Below are 23,480 nucleotides of genomic sequence, written 5' to 3' on the forward strand. Positions count from 1 at the left end.
GCCACTCACAGTTTTATTGCCACTTGATGTCTCTGGGCTGTGCTGCAAATCATTTCTGGGGGCTGTCACTGCAGTGATGTCTCTTCCCACAGTACCTGGAGCCTGCCTGGGGTTGCTGCAGCCTCTGCCTGTGTTGGGGAGCAGTGGTGCCTTTGGGAGCCCCAGTTCTGTGCCATGACCTTGTGCTCCACAGCCATCCCAGCTCTCAGCCCTGCTGCTTCATCTCTCCTGGCTCTGGTGCCTGTGTGAGATGAGCCTTGGCAGGAGCTCAGGGTGCATCTGAGCTGTCACTCAGCTCCTGGCACTGTCCCTGCTGCCTGCTCAGCCATCTGGGATCAGCTCCTCTGGCCGTGGGCGCTGGGAGGCACTGGGAGGCACTGGTCACCCTGGCTGGCCACAGGGAGGGGGAGGCTTGGCCCTGTCCTGGCGTGTTAATGAAGATATTTGTGCTTTTGAGAAGCAGGAATATGTGCAATCATGGAAGTAACAATGGCCTTAAGTAGGGTTTGATTAAAGTGTTGCAGATTTCTGAACTGGTGTGTTTGGGTCACCTGGGGCTGGATCTCACCTGGGGGAGGGTGCTCTTGGGCCACACTTTGGTGGGAAGGAACCCCAAAGCCCAGGAATATTTTTGGAAAATGCCTAGCCTGTAGTGGTCTGTGACACCTACCTTGCCCACTTCCAGGAGCTTGGGAAAACCAAAGGGGGCAGTGCTGGAGCATCTGGCAAGGATGAGACAGAGGTGGGGAATCTCTGCTCTGGCTTGGAGCAGAGGATTTGTAGCTCTGTGTGTGACATGGGTGCTCATGGGGTCTGGAAACCTTTGTCCCTGTGATTTTCTAGTGGGGTCAGCAATACTTTTGTCTTAGACCTCCCTTCCTCTCAGTGGGGAGGGAGAGCACAGGACACAAACCCAGTTCTGGGCCAGTGCATTCCTGGCTGGCCGTGTCCCAGCCCTGCAGTGGGCCTGGGCTACCCGCCCATGGAAATGGAGTGATGGAGCCCAGCTCACAGCAGGGAAAGGTGGCACTTTGTCCATGCCTGAAGCGTCCCTTGCAGGTATGACAGCACTGACCAAGCCCTTTTTGTGGCCACTGCTGCTGGGTTATCTCCGTGGCCGAAATCCCCACTGAGAGTGATCCTTAAACTGCAGCTGTGAGCTCGCTCTGGCCTTGAATCCGGATGTATCCATGGGCAAAGGAGCCGGGAGTGGGGACATCAGAGGGTGCAGCAGCAATAACCACGCGTGGGCTCCTGTGGGAGGCTGTGACGGCATTACGGTGCCAACTGCAGCCGGGCACGAATAAAGCATGGGAACAGCGCTCTGAGCAGCAGCCCTGGCGGTGTTTTTGGGAGGTTTACAGAAGATAACGGGACAGGAGCGGGACAGGAGCGGTACCGGAGCTCCTCGCTCTGAGCGCGCTGCGGCCGCGGCTCGGGGAGCGCTGCAGCCCCGCCGGGAGCCACCGGAGGGCGCTGTGGGGCTGCGGACACTGCGGGGAGAGGGGGAACGGGGGATGGGGGGACAGGAGGGGACAGAGGGGGCAGAGGGTCTGATCCTGGGGGACAGGAGGGGACACAGGGACTGATCCTGGGGGACAGAGGGACTCGGTAACGGGTGGAACAGGGGGTCTCATCCTGGGAGACAGGGGTTCTGATCCTGGGGGACAGAGGGCCCTGGGCACGTCAGGGATCCTCAGCACTGATCCCCTGTCCCAAACCCCGCCGTGTGTCTGTCCATGAGCACACAGCACTCAGGTTGTTTTCCCTCTGTACTTCAGTCACCTTGTTGGCTGGTTGTGAATTTTCCAGCTCGTTTTAAAATGCTTCTCACACGCTGAGTCCGTCCCTGGCCCTGAGTCACTGTCCCTTGCCAATTCCCTCCGTACAGGGCGTGCAGGGCTGCCCCTGGTGCAGCTCCCTCCCTGTGCCAGGCCAGGCTGGAGTCATTCACCCTCTTCCGAGGATGTTAATTGGCCCCCACAGGCTCAGTTATCATCACAACAATCTCGATTTACTGTGGGAGCCGCCTTTCACCCGGCCTGGCACAGCCATGGGAAATGAGCGAGTCATCTTCATCCTCCAGGCAGTTCATCACCCATGGGGAGCTGTCAGGGCTTGGTGTCACTTCCCCCACCGTGTGACAGAGGCTCCACTGTCCCCTCTGCAAGGGAGAAAAGAGATAACACAACCCCCTCCATCCACACTGGGGCTGGGGTGCTTTTACAAATGCAGCCCAGAGGATTTCCCATTCCCTGCATCCATCTCTATCTCACTTTCCTGCAGCCCCAGAGGAGGGCCAGGCTGGGGGGGGGCTGCAGGGATGAGGGGACAGGACAGAGCTTCAGTAATCTGTGTGTTATCCCCTTCACCTGTGCCCCATCTACACCAGAAATAATCTGTGTTATCCCCTTCACCTGTGCCCATCACTGCCAGGTGTTCCTTGTTACCTGTTTAGGGTTAAACCATCACTGCCAGGTGTTCCTTGTTACCTGTTGTGGGTTAAACCATCACTGCCAGGTGTTCCTTGTTACCTGGGCTGGGCTAAACCATCACTGCCAGGTGTTCCTTGTTACCTGGGCTGGGTTAAAGCCTGCTGGGCAGCCAGGGCTCAGTTTTGGGCTGTGTGAGTCCCTGCTCTGGTGTGTGTTTGCTCTGCTGCTCCCCATGGCAGCCAGGGCTGTTCCTGCTCTCCTGCACAGGCTCCTCCAGCAGTGACCGAGTCCTCCAGAGCTGCAGAATGGTGAGTGGGGCTGGTGCTGGGGGGGATTGTGGGCAGATGGGTCTCTTGGGGCAGGGTTTGGGCTCTTCTTGTTTAAAAAAACCCCAACAAACAACCAAACAGCAATGTGGGGCTGTTGCAGTTATAGGGGTGCTATGGTGGTGTTTGATGGGAAGTGTTTTCCTTCTTGGATGCTGTACAGTATCCAGTTTTATATTGCTGCAGTGTGGGACCCAAAATCCAGGCAGGAGATGCCTGGAGGAGTTTCAGTGACTTGTGGCACCTGGTTTCTCTTGTGTTTGGCCACGATGAACCTGTCTGGGAGAGAATTGCTGGAGGGAGGACAAGTAGCTCGTGTGACTTTGGAGCAGAGCCTGGGCTGTGCCTGGGCACTGCAGGGTTTGTGCTCCTGTGCTGGGTGGGTTTAACCCTTGGCCAGGGCTCTGTGGTGCAGGATCCATCCCAAACCCATCCCCTGCTCTGTGTGGCAGCCTGGGCCCTGCTCCCAGGCTCTGTGGTGCAGGATCCAGCATCGCCCCTAGCGTGAGCCCTTCCCTGGGCATCCCCCCATGTGTTGAGTCCTGGTGTGTTTTTGTGGCAGAGAGCAAATAGAGGCTCTTAGGGCTGTGCTGGGTGTTAAACTTCACGGTGCTTAATGCCTCATTGAAGGAGTGTGACCCAATGTCCTTCCTCCTCCTGCTCTTGAGGATGCAGGAGCTTCATTTTATTGCCTTGCCAGTCACCGAAGTCAGGGCTGGGCCATTTCTGGGAATCAGCCTGGCTGCGCGCAAATTCCTCCACCCAGGGCTGCCAGAAACTCTCCTGCCCTTCAAAAAGGGAAACAAAACCCCCTGCACTTGTTGCTTTGTGCTGTTGTTTTTACTGAGGTGCCCTGGCAGTGAGAGCTGGGGGCTCAGCCCATCCCTTTGGGTGCCCCTTCCTTGCTGCTCTGGGCACAGAGCTTCCCAAGCCACCCCAGTGCCACCTCACCATGAATGTTTGTGTCCCAAATCCTGGTTCTGTTGGGGCAAACCAGAGTGCAGCCCCATGTGGAGCCCCTGTTTCCCTTCCCCACTCAGGGGGGAATTGGCCCCATTGCAGCAGGGGGGTCCCACTGACCCCAGGCCCTGGGTTTCAGGCTGTGCTCAGATCCCTGCTCCCTGTGCTTGGGAGCACCACAGACCATTCCTAAAAAGGAGCAGCCAGATGGAAAATGGATACCAAATGGTGCTCTCAGTCCCTTGGGGAGCAAGGTTTGATCCCTCAGCCTGCAGTTCCTGGGGGCTGGGACAGAGGCACACAATGCTATTTTAGAGGCATTTCCTTTTATAAAGCTTATTATTTCCCTCCTTTTGTAAGTTCCTGATTTTCCCAGTTATAAACTGGGTTCAGGTTTGGTGCTGAGGGTATATGTGGTGTCTGGAGAGCTGTGCCCAGGTCTGAGAGCTATTCCCAGCCCTTCCCCAGCTGCTTTTTGGGTTCTGCAGGGCCAGGGAGCATCCCCAGCAGCTAATACCAGACATGAGGCTTTGCCCCACAGAGTCCTCCTCAGGAGGACACCATCTTCATCAGGCACCCCCCAAGGGCTGCCTGCCTGGTTCCCAGCCTGGGGATCCCTCCCACCCCCCCGGATGCTCCTGGGGGTGTCCAGCTGCATTTCTGGCCTCCCTGACCCTGTTTGCAGCACTGTAAAATCCCCATCTCCCGAGGTGACCCAGCTGCTCTCTGTCTCCTCCATCTGCTCTGGCTCCCAGAGTAGTTCCTGCAGGAAATTCCCTCCTGAGCAAGCAGTGCCACTCACAGAGGGTTCCCCTGGTGCCCAGGAGCTGGGCATGGTGTGTCACAAAGTGCCACCACTGCCAGCCCGGGGCCATCAGTGGGAGAGAGCTGAGCTGAGCTTCCAGGGCAGGAACTTCCAGCAACTGCAGATCCCTCCCCAAAGACAGCATTTCAAGGAATTACCCTCTCCCCTCACTGCAGACTTCCTCTGCTTTTCCAAGTAATTCTCTGGCAGGGGGCCAGGGCTGCAGTAACCCGAGCAGGGCAGAGCCCTGGGAACATCCGGGGCTGGAATTTGGTGTTTCCCAGGTTCCCAGCCCGTGGCTCTTATCTGCACTCATGTCCCCAGCTCCAGCACTGAGCCCCTCTCTCTCTCAGCTGTCTCCCTTGAGAGTGCTGTGCTTCCAGAGCTCTGGATGCCACGAGAGCAGAAAACCTTCAATGATGACTAAAATAAGTAATGATCAGGGTTTTTGAGCTCTGCTTTGGCAAACAGCAAATGCTGGTGTTGGTAACTCAGTCCCCCCTGATGGCAGGGCTGCTCCAGGTCCTGATGTGCTGCAGAGATGCAGGGGGATCCCCTGAGGGTGACCAAACAGAGGGGAAGAGGGATTCTTATTAATGGAAAAGTCTCAACAACTTTGGAGGAAAGACTGGGAGGGAGAGCTGTAAACACAACTGCAAAACTCGAGCAGTGATTCTACAGCCATGAAAAGCTGTGTGGATGGTAAAATTCTAATCTTGCAAGAGGAGGGAAGCAGAGCTTGTGAGAACAGTTTGTGGATCTCTGAGGAATTGTGTTTTCTCTTGGAGATGGAAGTCCTGAGACACGTGTGGGTGACCAAACAGAGACCAGGGCCAGTCCCTGCCTGCAGAGAGCTGCCTGGTGGTGCTTCCCCCCTCTCTGGTGATGCTGTGCTCACAAGGTTAATTCCCATGCTCACAGGGTTAATTCCCATGCCCTGATGGGAACAGGGAATGCTCTGGGGGCTCTGCAGGAGTGACCCCTGTCCCTGGGCAGGGGCTGAGGGCAGGGATCACATTCCCCCTCCCCACCTGAGCAGCACTCCTGCAGACAAACCTTGTGGATTTTCTTCAGCTCATAAATACTGCCCTGCCCTCCTCAGTGCCCCTAGCAAATAAATTATCTGAAGCTACATTTCCCCATTTCAAAGCCCTGTGAAAGAAAGCAGAGGGTTTAGCAGGCCTGGCTGGCTGGAGAGGTTCACATTCCATGCACCCATTTGCATTTGATCTCCTTCATCCTGTGTGAAGCAATCCTTGAGAGCCCAGTGGGCTGCAGGCCCTCTTGGTGCCTGTAAATCACTGGGGCTTGTCACAGGCTGTAAATGAGTGAGGTCAGAGCATGTCCCACCCCTCCCTGTCATCCAAAACCTCCCTCTGCTCCCAAAAATCCATCCTGGTTAAATCAGAGCTGCAGCTTGGGGTGGGAGTGTGCTGGCCCCATGGGTGTGTTCATGTGGGGCTGGATGCTCTCCTCAAGCCTTTAAAAAATCTGAGTCTTTACTGCTGCCACCTCTCATGCAGGAGCTGCAGGGTCAGGAGGGGAAGAGGGATTTTATTAATGGAAAAGTCTCAATTTCTTTGGAGGAAAGACTGGGGGGGCAGCTACAGACACAACTGCAAAACTTGAGCAGTGATTCTACAGCCGTGAAAAACCATGTGGATGGTAAAATTCTAATCTTGCAAGAGGAGGGAAGCAGAGCTTGTGAGAACAGTTTGTGGATCTCTGAGGCATTGTGTTTTCTCCTGGAGTGTCCCGTGTCCATGTGCCTTGTCCCAGAGAACAGTGTGCAATAATTTCACTGAAGCTATGGTGCTGAATAGGTCCATGATGAAAGCGATGATTTGGTGCAGTTTGGGGATGGGTTTGGTGTTTTCCAGGTGCCTGTGCATGCCTTGGACTGAGAGCTCCCAGTCCAGCCCTCCTTGTGTCCCCAGAACCTCCCTCATTAACTGGGGCTGCCCTGTGGCACCTCCTGCCCTGCTCAGTTTGCTTTTCCACCCCTGGAATTTCCTGGGACACAGGAGGAGCTCTGCCTCTCCCCAGCCCTGCTGGGATTACCTGTGTGATCCCACCAGTCCCTCCTGCAGCCAGGCTGGGCTCTCTCCTTGCAATAAATCAAACATTATTCCCTTTTCCCATCACCTCCCCTCAAAGCTTGCTATTGCTCAGCTGTGGCCTGACTTTAATTACAAGTTAAGAGCAGCTGGGAGGGCACTGGGTGCTGTTAATTGGCTTTCCAGGAGAGGTTCCAAGGGGAAGATGAAGCACCAGCATTGGTTCCTTGTGTGCAGCAGCTCATCCCTGTGCCAGCTCCCAAATTCAGCCCTCTGGCTGTCATTTACCCAAAAACTCATCCAACCTCCAGGCTCCAAGGTCCTTTCCCCTGCTAATTGAAGCCTCAGAGCCCCCCTGGCTGCCCTGGGATGGATTTTGAGCTGCTGAGGGCACATTCCAGGGGAGGATGAGGAATGGAGCAGGTGGGCTGGCTGGGGATGCTCTGCCAGGCACGGTGTGATGGAAGCACATTCACTGCTGCTGCAGCTGCCAGAGGCCCAGGGAGTGTGCAGGGATCTCATTTACCTGCTAATTAATGGAAATGGTGAGACAAATCAACACACGCTCCCTGTGGAGAGCCCCACGGTTTGCTTTCCAGCTGCTGAGGGCACAGCTGGATTGTGAGAGCTGCTGAGGGCTGGGACAGGGCTCTGTCCCTCCCGGAGCCCCTGACAGAGCCACGGGGACCTGGGGTGTCCCCAGTGCCAGCCCGGGGTGTCCCCTCCCTGCCCCGTCATTAGGACACCGCTAATTGGCGCCGCTAATTGCTCTACTGGGGGCTGGGAGTGAAGATGTTGGGGGGAGCCCCATATTGTGGAATTTTTTTTGGTGTATATTATTTTTGGTGGATATTTTGTTGGGTTTTTTTGGTGGACTTTTTAAAATGGATTTTTTAATGGACTTTTTTGTGGATTTTTTTTGTGTATGTTATTTCGGGTGGGTTTCTCCTTTTTTGGGGTGGATTTCTCCCTTTTTTGGGTGGATTTTTGGCGTCCCAGCGCTCCTGGCACTCCCAGGGATTCAGGGCAGCGCTTTGATTCCCCTCCTTCTTGTTTATTCACTGCGTCGGGAAAGTTTTTTTGTTGTTGTTGTTTTTTGCAAAACAAAGCCTTTCAAACAATTAATGCCAATCAGACTCGCTGACAGCCCAGCCCCGGGCATGGGCTGAGCTCTGGGGGGAAAATCCCCCCAAAATAGCCCAGGTGAGCACAGAACTCACCTCCTGCCAGCAGTTAGCAACTGGCAGAACGCCTGAAGCATAAGGTTTGTGATCCCTTCCAAAAATCGCATCTGAATGTTAAGTGACGTACAGTAAATGCCAAATCCCTTTTGAATCTTGCTTAAAATCTCAGTTTAAAATATGCAAGCGACCTTTCTGCCTTTCTGAAAAGCTCTTTGCTTCTGGAAATGTGAAAGGAAAAAGGAAGAAAGCAATCTCTTGCTGCTGGATAAAAACAGGTTTTTCTTAACAGAGGTGGGGCAGGGTCCCCTTTGCAGGCTGGGCCGGGACAGATCATTGAACAAACCTCCCCCAGATAACCCTGACAGGAGAAACTCAGCCTGAGGGATTGGTGGGCTCCTGCTCTCCCTGATATCCCTCACATTATAATTAAGAGATAATGTCAATGGAATAAAACATTGTCTCAGGGTAATGGTCTCCTGCTGCTGCAGGAGCGTCAAGGTGAAGTCAAATCATTTATCAAAGATGAACGTTGAGGCGAGTGTGGGACGTTTGTTTTCACAGCAAGAGGCATCAATCCTGCAACAACAATATTCCAGAGCTGTTATTGCTCCTGTGCCTGGTGATTGATGCCAGGGCATCATCATCACTGAGAGCCAGGGGGGCTGAGCTGTGGGCTCTGCTCCAGCTGGGCTGACCAGGGGGTTTGCAGATAACAGCAAATCCAGCAGTGCTGGGTGTGCATCAGAAATGGGATTTTTCCTTCTAGAGGTGAGCAGGGCTCTGTGAGGGCTGGCCCTGCTTGGCCAGGGGCTGTTTTGGGGGTGTGGGAGAGCTGCTTGTTCATTTATTGTGCAGGGCTCCTGCTCCCAGCCCTGGTTCACACTGCTTTGAGGGTTTTGGGGTCCCCTTTGAGCAGTGGGGCTGAGCAGCTTGAGGGCTTTGTGCATTTATTGAAATAGTGCTGAGTATAAATACTCACACCCTCCTCACAGATGTGGGGAGTGGATCCAGGTCCTGCAGCAGGGGCAGCCTCAGCCCCCTCCCTGGCACCCAAAAAGGGCTGAGAGAACCATTCCTGGGTGACCCAGGACCAAAAAGGGCTGGGAGAACCATTCCAGGAGCAAAAAGCATTGGGAAAACCATTCCTGTGTGACCCAGGAGTTGCTGCTGTCTGGGCTGGGCAGAGGAGCAGCCTCTGCCTCCCGTGCTCAGCTTGCACTGGGAGAAATTGTGAGCTCAACCCTTGGAACTGAATGTGTGTGAGTGAAACCAAGTCCCAGGAGGGTGCACATAAACTCTTTCAGGATTTATTTATTTTTTCCCCCCCTCCAGGGTTTGTTAGCGGAGAGAATTGCACATGCAGCAAACATTTGGGCTGCAGAGGAACACAAGTGCTTTGTGCTGCCTCCAAATGCCAGATCTGTTTTTCTGAGGCTGCCCTGGCACCTCCTGCTGCTGCTGGCAGGAGCTTGGCCAGGTCTGTGACACCTGAGAGGGGGCAGTCCCCTCTGCCAGCGTGCTCTCCACAATTCTGTGCCTTTTGCAGCAGAGGCAGAGTCATCAGGCTGGAGCAAAACTCTCCCACACACAGGGTGGTCCCAGAAGAACTAATTGGAGGTGATTTTGACTCATTATATGCTCTTAAACTCACTGTAAACTTGAAAATTATGTACTCTGAACCCATGGGCTCCTTGCAGTACCGCAGGGCTCCAAGCCATGTGGCAGCAGGCTGTGTCCAGATGAGCAATTTGCAGTTTATTGGTGCTGTGAGTGCTCCTGTGCAGCATTTTGTGCAGCATTCTGCACTGAGAGGCCATCAGCAGCTGGGCCAGGACAAGGGCTGGGATGCACGGGGGCTTTTGGGTGCAGATCCTGCCTTTTGAAGCTCTGGGTGGTCCTGGTCCCCTGCAATGACTCCCAGATGTGGCTGGGCAGGGCCAGTGCATCCTGCTGGGGCAGCTCAGCCAGGACTGGGCCACTTCTTGGGCAGGTTTTTACTGTTTTCTCTTGTTTTCTGCCTGTAGGAAGGGGCAGGGGCCATGGAAAACTCTCTTTTAAGGGGTGGAATGGTTTGGAGTGTAACTGGGTTGTGCTGCCCAGCTTGTACAGGACAGACCCAGGCTTAGAAAAAAACATTTGTAATCGGATTTTTCAACTGAGAGCCCCAAATCCATGCATTTTCAAGAGGGTAGTGGAGGCAGGACTGGTTCTCTGTCTGGGACTGAGGACAATGAATCAGGAGTTTATAATTACATTATAGCTTTTTATATATATATTAAAAACATATATATATATGCATTATAATATATATACATATTATATATTATATAATATATAAAATATATTCATTATATAGACATTATAATATGTATATATAATGTATGTATATGTGAAACTATAATTGCATTTGTGTAGCATTGGGCAGGTTAACTAAAGGAGGGGGAGGGAAGATCTCTGCATTTTCTGGGCTGGTGTTAAACGCTGAGGCCAGGGAGTTTGTTTGAAGAGGAACCATTTCTGTCTCCTTCCATTCAGGCTAAGCTCAAATGTGGGCACTGGAGAACAAAACCAGGGGAAAGCCTTGCCCTGCACCCAGCACAGGGAGCTCCTGCAGCATGGCCAGGAGTGATTCAGGAGATGGTTCCTGCCCAGTGAGGGATGCTCAGAGCTGTCCCTGCTGCAGGCACCAGTGAAGATGTCAGGCTGCTGTGTGAGGGAAAATAAATCACAGCATTATTGTCCTGCCCACAGCACTGAGGTGTCTGCTGGAGCAGCATCAGGGGAGCCAGGGAGGGGCAGGCAGGGATTTTGGGTTTGTGCTGTGCTCATTTTGGATTTGTGCTGGGATGAGGGCTGCTGGTGCCACCCACACCCCCACTGCTGCTTGCAGCCCCTTCATCATCCCTGGTGGGATTTTGGGGATTGTGGCCCCTCCAGGGATTTTGGGGATTGTGGCCCCTCCAGGGAATTTGGGGATTGTGGCCCCCAGGAATTTGGGATGTGTTGCCCATCACTCAGGGTGGGCACAGGCAGCAGCTGCTCTCACCTGAGGCTCTGTCCCTCTCACCTGGGGCTCTGTGTCCCCTCACCTTCATTCTGCAGTGGGAGGGCACGACCATAATGTGCTGCCAGGGCCTGAGCGTGGTCAGAGAGCAACGGAAATGGTGGAAACCCTGAAATGCTGGAGTGCAGGTGGAAAACCTGAAATGCTGGAGTGCTCTGGGGCAGAGATTTGCTGTCAGAGCAGAGCAGCCCCTCAGTGCCTGACCTCCACAGAACAAATCCATTTACAGTGTCTTGTTTCTCCTCCCTGCTTCACTGCCAGGGTTCAGAGACGATTCCTTAAATGTTAATGGTGCAGGAATTTGGAAACTCTCCCGGAGCTGTGCAGGAGCATTTCTGCTGTGCTGGTGCAGCTCCATTTCCTGCTGAACATCAGGCAGGCTGTTCTCGCCCCCTGCTCTGTAATTCATGTGCTGAAAGCCCATCACCGTCCAGGCTTTGCTCAGGTTCACCCCGGGTGGGGCCAGCTCTGTGCCCACCTGCCAGCAGGACAGCTTGCAAAATATTTATAGATCAGTGCCAGCCTGCTGCCATCCTGCTCCTGCTGTGCCAGGGCTGGAGCGGGGCTGGCTGGAAAACACCCCAGGGCCTCTCTGCACTGGGGAATTTTCATCACTCAGGGTCACCAATGGTGGTGGTGCTCACAGGGGTCCCAGGATGAGGGAAGAGATGAGAATCTTGACTCCATGTTTCAGAAGGCTGATTTATTAGGTTATGATATATATTATATTAAAAGAAAATGATATATTAAAACTATATACATATGATAAAAGTACAATGATATATTAAAACTATACTAAAAGTATAATTTTTAATATATCATGTGGTTTAAAGTCAAGTCCTGGGATTCTTTCCCCTTGAAAGCTACATCTGGCTGAATTGGCAGTGGAGTTGTATTGCCGTGTTTCATGTTAGCTTCAGGTTTATTTTATAGTGATAAATACAGTTAAGCAAGAGAATACCTCAGAAGTGATGGAGATTCTGGGAATATCATTCTTCTAAAACAATAGAAGAAGGGATTTCATCAGAAGGCTGGAAAGGAATAGAAAGGAATGATAATAAAATCTTGGGACTGACCAGAGTCCAAGGAGCAGCTGGTTTGGTGCTGGGCTCCATCAGAGCTGAGCTCAGGGCAGTGGCCAGGCCAGGACAGGTCATTGTCCCTCTGTGGGATGGGCTCACAGTAAATGCATTAAATGCCTGCAGGGCAGAGTGGAGAGCCCCACACTGGGCATGCAGAGTTCCTTCCTCAATCCCTGCTCCCTGTGTGTGCCTGGAGCACCCTCTGTGCTGTCAGGGATGTCCTGGAGGGCAGCAGAGCCTCCCCCTGTGCTGGGAGGGGACACATCCTGCTCTGACAGCACCAGGGGAAAAAGGGGATAAAAGGGCTTTAAAAGGAGCCAGGAGTGCTGAGCTGGCCTGGCCTCCCCCAGCTCTTTTGTCTCTGAACTTGGAGCTGACTCTTTCCACCATCTCGTTAGGAACAAGTGCTTGGCCCAGGCCTTGTGGCAAATTTTGACATTTTAAAAATTGATGCCTTTTTCTGCTCATAACTTAAGCTGTCTAGTTTATCAGAGACATATGGAAAGTTTATTACATTCTTATTGCAGAGCCAGCCAAGTGAGCTGACTAATGAATGTGATTTTATTATTTTCTTTTTATTTATTTATTTATTTTAAGCTAGAACTTGGCATGGAAGGTCTCCTCCAAAAGGGATAGCTTTGGGTCAAGAAATAAATCCCCAGAAGTTTTTTCCCTTCTGTCCTGACAGTCCAGCTTGGCATGTGTGATTTGGGGGGTGGGAAGTGAGGCACAGGAGGAAATCAGGGATTTGCAGATTTATTGCGCTGCCCCATGACCATCCCAGCAGCTCTGGCAGCGTGGGACCCTTGGTGCTCCTGCTCTGGGCTGTGGGCAGGATGGGCTGCCAGGACAAATTGTGCAAATTCACAGAAAAAAAAAGGTTTTGCTGCTTAGAACAACTTGGGGTTGATGAAAAGGGTGCTGCTGTCCTTGGAGGGCTGGAGCAGCTGGGCTGGGAGGGTGCAGGTTCTGTGTGGTTTTTGGCAGCTGAGGGAAGCGTGAAGCTCCTTGGGGGCTGCTTTGGGTGAGCTCAGCTGGTGCCAGGTGTGAGGGAATGGAGACACAGCCCCAGACCCCAGTGCTGGGGACCCTCCTGTGCCCCCCACCCTGGCCAGCACCTCCCCCTGGCCTGGCCATCTGCCTGTGTGCAGTTCTGAGGGTGGTTTTGGGTTGAAAACAGCGTGTTTGTGTCCTGTAGAGGCTGCTTCTCTCTCCTGCTCCTCTCCCCTCCCTTCCAGTTCCAGGTGTCCCCACAGGGTTCACCCTGCTCAGCTTCAGAGCTGATGCTGCAGTTTCACATTTTCCAGCCAAACCTTGTGCTCAGAAGATGCTCCATCCCCCCCAGCCATGCCCTGCTAACCTGAGGGCAGATCTCCCTGGGTTTTAACAGCTGTGAGCACAAATTTCAGTTTTTCCCTTGTAGGAACCGCTGGCTTTGGCTTTGGGCTCACTTGATTCATGAATTCAGTTGGTTGTGAGTTATTGCTGGTTCTGCAGAGCTCACAGCACCCTGCTGTGCCCCTGTGCTGCTCTGTGGTTTCTGGATGGTGACAGCAGCTCTGCAGAATGCAGCTTTGGCTGGGCTCTGGGGTTTTACTGCCTTGCACAATGCAGAGCTCTCCAGGCTGTCCTGCATTTACAGCTCAGCTTTCCTGGCTCCTTCCATCACCTCCTCTGCTGCTGCTAGTGGCCTTTTCCACTCCCCTCTGCCCCCTTCACAGCTTTCTGCTGTGCTTCTACCATCTATAGGCAAAATCCTTCCTCTGACTCACTGCTCGGTGCTTTCCTCCCTTTGGGCTGCTGGCTTTGGCACAATTCCCCCTTCTGCACCCATGGCAGGGGGTAGCACACTTCTCTGGGACAGAGTTTTCTTCACAGCACACCAGGAATCAGCCTTGGCTGGTTTTTCTCCTGTTTCTTCCTCCTCCATCTCATTTTTGTGGGAGGTGAGAGGTGTGTTTCCCTGTGGAGCCTGGTGACCCAGCTCTCCTCCAGGCTCTGCTCCCTCCCTGGGAATAAATCTCCTTCCAGCACAATAAATCTCCTTCCCTCTCTTTGGAGGGCACTTTTGGGGTTGTGGATGTGTTGGTAGGTGTTGGCAGAGCAGAGTTCCCTGCAGGGTGAGGCAGGGGGATGTCACCCTGTTATCTCTGAGTCCTTGTGGCTCCACACCCTGAGCTCTCCCTGAGCCTGGGGCTGCTCTGTTCCTCATCCTGCTCCTCTCTGCAGCTCTCAGTGCATCCTCAGCCTTGGATGCTCCCAGCCCAGGCCATCTGGTGTGTTTTAGCCCTACAAAGAGCCATTGTTTGCTGGGGGATCCGTGCTCTGCCGAGGTGGCTCTGCCTCTGGAGCTCTCTGTGGCCTCTGCCAAGGCTCCTCCTGCTCTGCTGGCAAGGGCAGGTGCCTCTGGAGCAGCCTTTGGCACTCCCTGCCCTCCCTGGGGCCCAGCCATGCTCCAAAGCACTTGGGAGTTTTGCTGCTGACTCCTTGAGCAGCTTCTTCATCCTTCTCTCAGTGCCTGAGGCTCCTGGACCGAGCCCCAAATCCACCGTGGGGCTGATTAAAATACAGAAAGCCCTCAGGAGCTCTTTGTCTCCCTTCCATTTCTTAGAATCTCCAGGGCTTGTGCAGGGATTGGAGTCAGTTTGGAGGCAGCCCTGAGGGACAGACCAGGTTGGGCTCAGGCCTTGGCCTTTCTGCTTCCTGCAGCCAAGCCAGGCCTTGCTCAGCATTGCAGTTCCCTGCAATCCTGGCCTCAAGCAGCACAGCCTGGCTTCCCTTTTCTTGCTTTCCCTTGTCTAATCTCAATCCTGAGGTTTCCCACAGTGAGATGTGCCCCTGTTCTCTGCCAGGGATGGACCTGGGGCTGATCCCTGGCTGCCTTCCAGTGGGAGCTGTGCTCTGAGCTTTGGCCTTGAAATGTCTTTTTTAGCACTAAATCTATTCATGTCCTTTAGCATCCAAAATCCTCACTGTCAGGGTGTCAGCCAGAAAGCATTGCCCAGAGCATCCCCTGTGGGAGGAGGAAATCAGAGGGTTAAAAGCAGAGCCCTGCTGCCAGCTGGGGACACTGGTGCATGACAAATGCGGCTTTTGCTTTTCCCTCTGCAAATGAGCCCGGAGCCAGCCTAATTTCGGAGAGAGCCGGCTGTGAACCCTCGGAGTGACTCAGAGGGATGTGCTGCTGCCCCCCTGGCAGGTCTGGAAGTGCAGGTTTCATTTGTAAACGCTGACACTCGGCATTTCCCCAGCGCCTCCCCGCGAAGGGCGCTCCGTCTGCCCGCACTCCCATTCGTCACTGTCAGGGCTGGCCCCGTCTCCTGCTCGTCTCTGAAATGCCTTCTGATCGCTGCTGAGACACTTATTGGCACCTAATTTATCATTTCATATTACCAGAAGGGTTTCTTCTGCAAACATCCCAGAAATGATTGCCCAGATCGTGTTTGGGAGCTTCACCTGCAAAAACCTCCTGGTGTCTGTTTGCTGCCTTGCCCTGGTGCTGGGGAGAAAAGCTGCCCTTGATGTGATGTGTGCTTCCCCAAAAAGCCTTGATTAACCCCTGGCTGAGGCTGCCTGGGTGCTGAGCACATAATTTATCATTTAATATTAATAATTGGCACATAATTTATCATTTCATATTACCAGAAGGGTTTCTCCTGCAAACATCCCAGAAATTATTGCCCAGGTAATGTTTGGGAGCTCTTCCGTTGCACCTGCAAAACCTCCTGGTGTCTGTTTGCTGCTCTGCTCTGGGGAGAAAACTGCCCTTGATGTGATGTCTCCTCCAAAAAGCCTTGATTAACACCTGGCAGCAGCAGCTCCCTGTAAGATCACAGATTTTGCATTCAGGACTGCACTGTTGGCATCTCTTATCAGGCAGCTTGGAAAAATATTTCCCCAGACCTTATTCCTCCCTATGGAAAAAGGATTTGGGGGTGAATAAAGGACATGCAGTGTCCTGGGTGGTGTGAGGGGGCTGGTTCTGGGATGCTGTGCCCCAGGAATAGAGAATTTTCTGCATTGCTGTCACAGTGGTGGCAGCCTGCTCCTGCAGAGGGGTGCTGAGGTGGTGCTTGGCACTCAGGGAAAGCAAATCTGTTGCCAAAGGCTGGCACAGAGAGGGCAGGAGGGCTGCTGGGCCGGTTCAGACCCCTCTGGTGCAGCAGGAAGGGCTGATCCTGGTGCTCCCAGATGCACCACATGGGCTGTGGGAGGAGGCAGCTGACCTGCACACACCCTGAGGTGGGATCTGGGAGCCTCTTTTGGGGCTAAAGAACAGTATTTCTCAAAAGGGGCATTGCAGAAATTTCTGATGCCCCATCCCTGGGGCGGGGTTGGTGCTGGCCCAGCTCAGCCCTCCCCTCAGGCTCGTTTGGCTGCTGCTCCCTCCATGTCCTGCCTGTCCTGGGCTCAGTCCCCATCCCCATCCCTGCTGCTCCTGGCTCGCCCAGGTCAGCTTGCCCTGTGAGCTGCCTCGTGCTTTTACAGTTCTGCTTTATTGGAGACATGAAAGTGATTTTTGTTGTTGCTGCTTTATGAGCCAGACTTCAAAGAATGCAATTACACAGAGAGGGCAGGAGCTGCTGGTATCTCCTGGAAATCTGTGGGAAACCATTTCCCTGCAGAGCTCACTGCACAGCCAGGCTGCCCTGCTGCTCCCAGTGCAGGTTTCTGAGGGACATGGCATGTCACCATCATATTTTCTGAAAAATCCCTTTGCCAGGATTTTTTCTCCTGAGAAGCCTCAGAAAAGAAATGTAAACAATAGTTATCTGATCACTTCTCCCTGTGTTTTGCTGCTTTGGAATGTGGCCGGTGCATCTTTGATTGGTTCCATGTGAATTGTTTTTACTTAATCTCCAATCATGGTCCAGCTGTGTCAGACACTCTGGTCAGTCACAAGTTTATTACCGTTCTTGTTTTAGCCTTCTGATGTCTCCTTTCTCTTTCTTTAGTATCGTTTTAGTATATAATGGTCATATAATATAATAAAAATAATATATAAGATAAAATATATTGTATATTAAATATATTACATATATTATATTACACATAATACATTATATACAATATAAAATATAATATATTATATGCAATATATAAAATTACTATGTATTATATAATGCGTATTATAGAATATAATAGATATATCAGCCTTCTGAGAACTTGGAGTCAAATTCTCATCCTTCACCTCGTCCTGGGGACCTTCACAACACCACAACTCTGGCAGGCAGACAAGGTGTTTGGAGGCTGTGGTGAATGATTCCTTGGCTGGACATCCCCACTCCTGTGACATTTCAGCTGGATGCCAGTGCTGGGTGATGGCTTTAGCATGAAATTATGGGAGACCAAAGAGCCATTGCTGGGGAATCACCTCAGAAAAGAGCAGCAAAATGGCTGGGAAAGGGATGTTTGTCCCTGCAGTGCTCCTGCTGCAGGCAGACAGTGCTGCAGGCACAGCTCTCTCGCTCTCTGCATTGCCAGGGCAAGGTGCCAGCTCCCCGTCCTGCCCTGTGCAGCTGGGCATGCCAGGGGACCCTGCCTGAAACACAGACAGTGCCCGTGGTAGGTGTGGGGCTGGTTCCCATCAGGAAGTGTCCAGGATCAGTGAAATAACGATAATTTAATTGCAGAGGGATTGTGCTCTCAGGTGTCACAGGAAAGCCAGCTTTCCTTGTGGTGCTTAGCTTCCTAATGAAGATATTCCCCTAAAAATCCCCATCCCCTATTCCCAAAAGCAGAGAGGTCTCTCCCTCCTGGCTGCATTCTGCTCCCTCCCGAGGCTGTAGGTGTGGGGATCTGAGCCCTCTATCAGCTCCTGTACACCAGGAAATTTTGCAAGTGTCTGAGAAGACCCTGAGGCTATATAAAAGTTCAGCTCGTGATTCATTTCCTTCCTATTCAGGGATAGGCTAATTTGAGAGTATGTGCTAAACATTAATTACTTTCCTTGCCATGGTTTCCTAGTCAGGCATCCTTTCCCAGATGACTTTCTGCTCGCTCAGGTCCAAGGCCATAAAAGCTTCCCTATTAGGAAAGGAAATATTTTACATCAGGTTTGTACTGTATGCCTGAGGTCATCAGAAGCACAGATCGAGTGGCAGAAATACACACTGAGCTCCCCTTCCTGCATGAAAAATGAATCAATAACTCATTGATTTAAATTAAAATGTCTGCCTTGCAAAATGCCTCCCAGGGCTGATATTTGTAGCCCCCGTGTTTTGCAGCAGGGATTGGAAATCCGCTGCCCCCGTGGCACGTGCGGGGATCCATCTCTGCCAACAGCATCCGAGTGCTGACACCCAGGAAAAAACCTGCCCTGCCTTCCCTGCAAGGATCCAGCAAGGTGAACTTTGGGAAATTGCTTCTCCTGGCACATGAATTATGGATTGAACAGGTGGCAGTCAATATATCTGACTTCTTCATGAGGTAATTAAGAATAAATGTGGGAATTCAGGCAGAACTGGTGCCCTGTGCAGGAGGGGAGCTTAACAATGTGGAGCCAGCTCTGGAGGGAAGGGAGGGATACAGGGAAATTCCAGCTCAGGGGAGCTCTGTTGGTCCCACTGCTATCTCCATGTCCTTCTGCTGCCTGCCCAGCTGCTGTTTGCACTCCCATCTGCCTGCCCAGAGTGGAGATATCCTGCTTTTTCCTGGATTCCTGTGGTTATTTGCTGCTCTGGTGTACCTATGTGTGCTGAAATGAGCCTGAATCCATCTCTATGCAAGCCTATATGGGGTCATGATCCCCAAACTGCTGGATTTGGGGTGGCAAGGAGGATGGGTCCTTTAGTGCTGTCTCAGTTATCCTGGGATAGCATTAACTCACATTTGAAAAATCCAAGCATTCCTCTCTGCTCAAATTTCTTCTTGAGAGCTAATTGAAAAGTGGCTGTATTAGTGAACACATCCATGGTCATTAGCAAACAGTTAAGTAACTAATTTTAAAGATTTATGGTGGTGGTAGCAGGTAAATTATAGTCTTCAGAGGGTTTTCTTGCAAATGAGCTGAAAATAAGGTTTGTTCTAGCCTCGGGGAAACATAAAGGAAATGCATTTAATGACCACAAATTGTATGTGCTGATAGTCTCAATAAGATATTTAATGCCTACTCGAAATTTTAGCGGCTGGAAAAGCACAAGAGCTTTAACAGCGTGTGTGGGTTGGGTGTCCTCTGCACCCCCTGGCTGGTGGCTCCAGGACCTGCCAGCTCCAGGTGATCCCCAGGGAAGGATTTCCCCTCTCACCTGCTTGGGGTGGAGCTGTGATGCATTAAAAGGAGCTGTCTTGGCCTTTTGTTTTCCAGCTCTGGTTACAAAACCCTGCTGGTCTCTGACTGTGGCAGGGATTACAGGCTGGGGTTTGCAGTTAAAATCTTGTTTGGGTTGGCAGGGGGAGCCCTGGGTGTGCTGGCAGGGCACAGACCCTGCTGGAAACTGCTCTGCTCTTTATTCCTGCTCTGGGCACCCTCCTGCCCGGGCTGGGGTGGCAGCAGGTGGCACTGGGGTTGTTTGGTTTGGTTTGGGGTCTCCTGGCTCTCCTCCATCCCAGAGTTGTCTCGGGGGTCTCTGTGCTGACCCCAAGATGTGTCAGAGTCGCATTTTCCCAGCCCAGAAACCAAAGGAGGAGTCAGGATTCTTCTGCTCTGGTTTTCCAGGTTGTTTATTTATTTTTATTTCTTTTTCAAGGTTATTTATTATTTCCCTGGCCTGCTGAGGTCTGTTCAGCAGGTCAGTCAGTGGCACACTGACTGCCCTCAGGGTGATGTCGTCTTTTTATTTACTTGATTTACTTATGTACTTTATTTACAATTCTTTTCCAATACCAATCACCTATGTTAGACTGTCCATCTCTACCCTAAACCAATCTAAAAGTGCCACCATAACCCAGAAAATGGAGCCTAGGAAGAAGGAGAAAAAAGGCCAAGGCAAACCCAAATTCCTCCATTGTGGAACACATTCTAAGGACCCCAAAATTCTACTTTTCACCCTGTAACAAACTATTATTCTACTTAAACTTTCGTGGCTTGTAAATCCTCATATGAGATTGGTAATTTTTTCCATGGGTCAAAATCAAAGGCACAGGGGTCTTGGGCTCTGTGCCAGGGTCTCTGAGCCCTCCAGGGCAGCCAGAGGGATGTCCTGGGTTCCAACAGGCACAGGGGATGCTGAGAGCTGCCCCGAGCTGTGGGGCTCTTAAACCCCCAATCCTGATTTTTTACCCCAAAAATCCATGTGGGAATAAGCAAGAGCACTGAGGCAAAGAATGAGCAGCTCTGGGTCCAGAGAAGCCATGGATGGGCCTGAATGATTGAAGAAGGCAATTTTCCTAAAGGAGCTGCAGGCCCCTGGAAGTGATTAGTACCTGGGCAGAAATGCATCACTTAGCTCCTATTATTTAAACATCAGATACTCGAGCAAGCACACAGAATGTTGTTTGCTGTAAATTCCTCCCCTCATTTGAAGGAGCCCTTATTTACACATGCAGTGTGGGTGGGAGCTGCCTGCCTGCTCCTGGACCCACATGGAATATAAATGACCACGTTTCTCCTTGCTGGCAAGGGCTCCATCTGAGGGCCATCTTCCCTGCGTGTTAGCTGTTAATTATAGGTTGCATTTCTGTCATTAAGGTTTATCTGCAGCCCTTTCCTTCCTCCTGTTAAATCACTGATGCATCTTGCATGGTGTAATTCCCTCCTTGGCTGTGCAGCTGTGAGGGAGGGGATGGGAGCAGGACTGAGCTGGGATGGTGGGATCCAGACAGTCTGGACTGGAATGGACCCTAAAAATCGAGTTCCACCCCCTGGCATGGGCAGGGATGGCACCTGCTAGACCAAGGTGCTCAAAGCCCTGTCCAACCTAGCCTGGAGCATTCCAGGGCTCTTGGGGGTGACCCAAAGCACCAAACTCCTGGTGGGACACAGCACTGATGCTCTTGGCTCAATGCCTGCCAAAAACACCACGGGGAAGTGCTGCAAAGCAGAGATGCTCAGGGTGGGAAGCCCTTTCTGCATGGCCCAGGGGCTTTGGGGAGCCCTGCTGGAGCTGGGGGAGCTCCTGCTCTCCTTCCCCTGCATGCAGAGGTGTTCCCTGGGCCTGGGGATGTGCAGATTGTTAAACAAGCAGGGGAGGATGCCCCAGGGATGCTCAGCTCGGCTCCTCTCTCCCCACAGCAGCAATTAAGCTCTTGTCAGCCTGGAGCCCCGGGTGCTGGGGGAGATGGACGCGTTCCCTCGCTGCTGCTTCAACAATTTGTATTTCCACTCCCCATTAATCGGTGCAAGCCCTGGCAGGGGCTGCTCCCCCCTCTCCTGGGACAGGCTGGCCTGAGGGAGGCTCATCCAAATGCTGAATTTTCCTTTTCTGTGGGAATCAAAAAGCTTTTGATGCCTTTATTTTTGTGTGGCTGACTACTGGTGTATCATGAGAGCTGTGTCTCTGCAGAGCTCTGAGGGTTAGTGTGCTCCCAACATTGGCATGGATTTGGGGTGTCAGTCATGTTCCTGCAGCAGGGCAGATCCCAAAGCTGTGGGAAGCCAGGGATTCATCACTTGGCTCTCTCTGTTTATCTTGACCTGCATACAAGGTTTTGCTGGGTTTAGAAAACATGTCTGTGCACCCTGCCTCCTTCTCTTTGCTCATGGTGGATTTCTGCCATGCCTGAAAACCTGTTCACATAAAAGCATTAAAGGGAGCAAATAATTCAAGAGCTGGGAGCATGGGTGGGTGAGGCAGCTGAAGGGCAGATATGTGGGTTTTGGCCATTAAAGCTGCATATCATGCTTAATATAGCAGGTGATATCTTCAGTTTCTCCACAAGCTTTGCACAAGAGCCAAGAAACAGAAATCTCTTAGTTCTCGTCAAAAATCTCTCAGTTTTACTGGATGCTGTCTTTAAATGGATTCCTTATATATAAATAAATCAATAGTTCTGTGGGTATTTGCTGGAGGAGCTGCCCCACTGCAGGTGAGCCCCTGGGAGGTGGCAGTCACCAGGCAGGAGCTGCTTCTCCTGTGTCCCACAGCTGCAGCCCTTCAATGGGGTTCTTTCCAGCATTAATGGAGTTTTGGATTGTTTGCTGTCGCTGCTGCTCTCAGGAAATGGTGAAATTTGGTGATTGAAGCAGCGGAATGAGGAGCTGGAGGAAGTAAGAGTCACAAACGATTAAAGGGTGGTGGTGGGAGCAGCTCCAGCACGGATGCAGGGATAAAGTAAAGCCCCAGAGAGACAGACAGGAATTTCCTCTGTGCAGGGGAGAGCAGGAGCTGGCCCCTCTGCTTTTTAAATCATTTTAGTGTGGAAAGGAAAACCCACAATCCCACAAGGTTATGGGGGGAGGAAGAGTGAAGGGCAGCCCTCTCTGGATGAGGGGTTCTGGAGCAGGGTCCAGCCCAGCCCTGCTCTGCACAGCAGCTCTGAGAGCATCTCCCCTTGCCAGGCATTTCCAGGGTGCTTTTCTCCCTTTCCCCAGAAGCACAGCATCATTTGGGCTGGGCATGGGAGCTTTATTTCTGTTTTATCCCTTGGGGAAGGTGCCAGAGCTGCAGGGTCAGTGCAGGAACATGTCTTCCTGCTGCCAGCCTTGCTGCAAGAGATTATTTTTCTGAATTTCCTGATATTTTTCTGAGGCTGTGTTGGGAATGCAGGAGCTGTTTGCAGTCGTGTTCCCCAAACCAAGGCTGTGTTTGGGGTTTGGCAGCTCTGCAGCCTGGTCATCTCCTCTCAGTGTTTAAAAGGGAGCAGGGAGAGCAGCTTTTTGTAGGGGTGGGTAATGGGGAGTGGTTTGAAACTAAGAGGGAAGATTTCTATCAGATGTTAAGAAGGAATTCCTTATTCAGAGGGTGGGCAGGCCCTGGATCCCTGGCAGTGCCCAAGGCCAGGCTGGACACTGGGTCTGGGAGCCCCTGGGACAATGGGAAATGTCCCTGCCATAGATGGGGTAGGAATTTAAGGGAATTTTAAGGTCTTTTCCAACCCAAACCATTCAGTAATCCATCCACCTCTGATGGAACCCAAATCTCACAGGAGCTGCCATTTGATGTCCCTTTCACGCCCCATTTTTGTGCCACTCCTTAACCCCCCCTGTAAGGGAATAAATCCACTTTTCCCCAAATTCTGCTCCTAAATTCAGCCTCGTGTCCTATCCATGGGCACTCCCAAACCCCCAGGCAGCTGCTGAGCCTCTCCTCATCAACCCCACTGCTCACCCCTCTTTGCAATCCCCCCAATTTCCAGCAGAGCTGTGCCTCTACATCACCTTAACATGTCACTGGTGCCATATCCCTGCTGCTGATTAAATCAAGGAAAGGTTTCCACTAAAACTGGGGTTTAATTACAGGTATTAATCCCCTTTTTCCCCCAGAGAAGCGATGGGTGCTGTCCTGCTGTGCAAGGCTGTTCCCAGCATGTGCTGGGAGCCACTGGGGAATTGAGGTGACAGGAAAAGATGCTGCACACTTGGGTTAGTCAAGAAAAAGGAACATTTTCTTTTTCCTAGACAGGAAAATCCCACTTTATACTTGTCTCTGGTCCTCAATTTAGCAAGATTTTGCTCATTTATCTCTTCA

The 23,480-nt window shown here is 52.0% G+C and overlaps 1 protein-coding gene across 1 annotated transcript in view; it reads left to right on the plus strand.

Annotated features, from left to right (window-relative positions):
• The first annotated feature begins 2,726 nt into the window (after positions 1-2,726).
• The window catches only part of NCOR2 (nuclear receptor corepressor 2), a 290,104-nt gene continuing 269,350 nt past the window's right edge, over positions 2,727-23,480 (plus strand). The window contains exon 1 of the mRNA XM_064727114.1: positions 2,727-2,743. The gene's annotated coding sequence lies outside the window, so the exon portion shown is untranslated. The remainder of the gene's footprint in view (positions 2,744-23,480) is intronic.

Source organism: Zonotrichia leucophrys, chromosome 15, assembly GCF_028769735.1.
Source record: "Zonotrichia leucophrys gambelii isolate GWCS_2022_RI chromosome 15, RI_Zleu_2.0, whole genome shotgun sequence".
NCBI lineage: Eukaryota > Metazoa > Chordata > Aves > Passeriformes > Passerellidae > Zonotrichia > Zonotrichia leucophrys.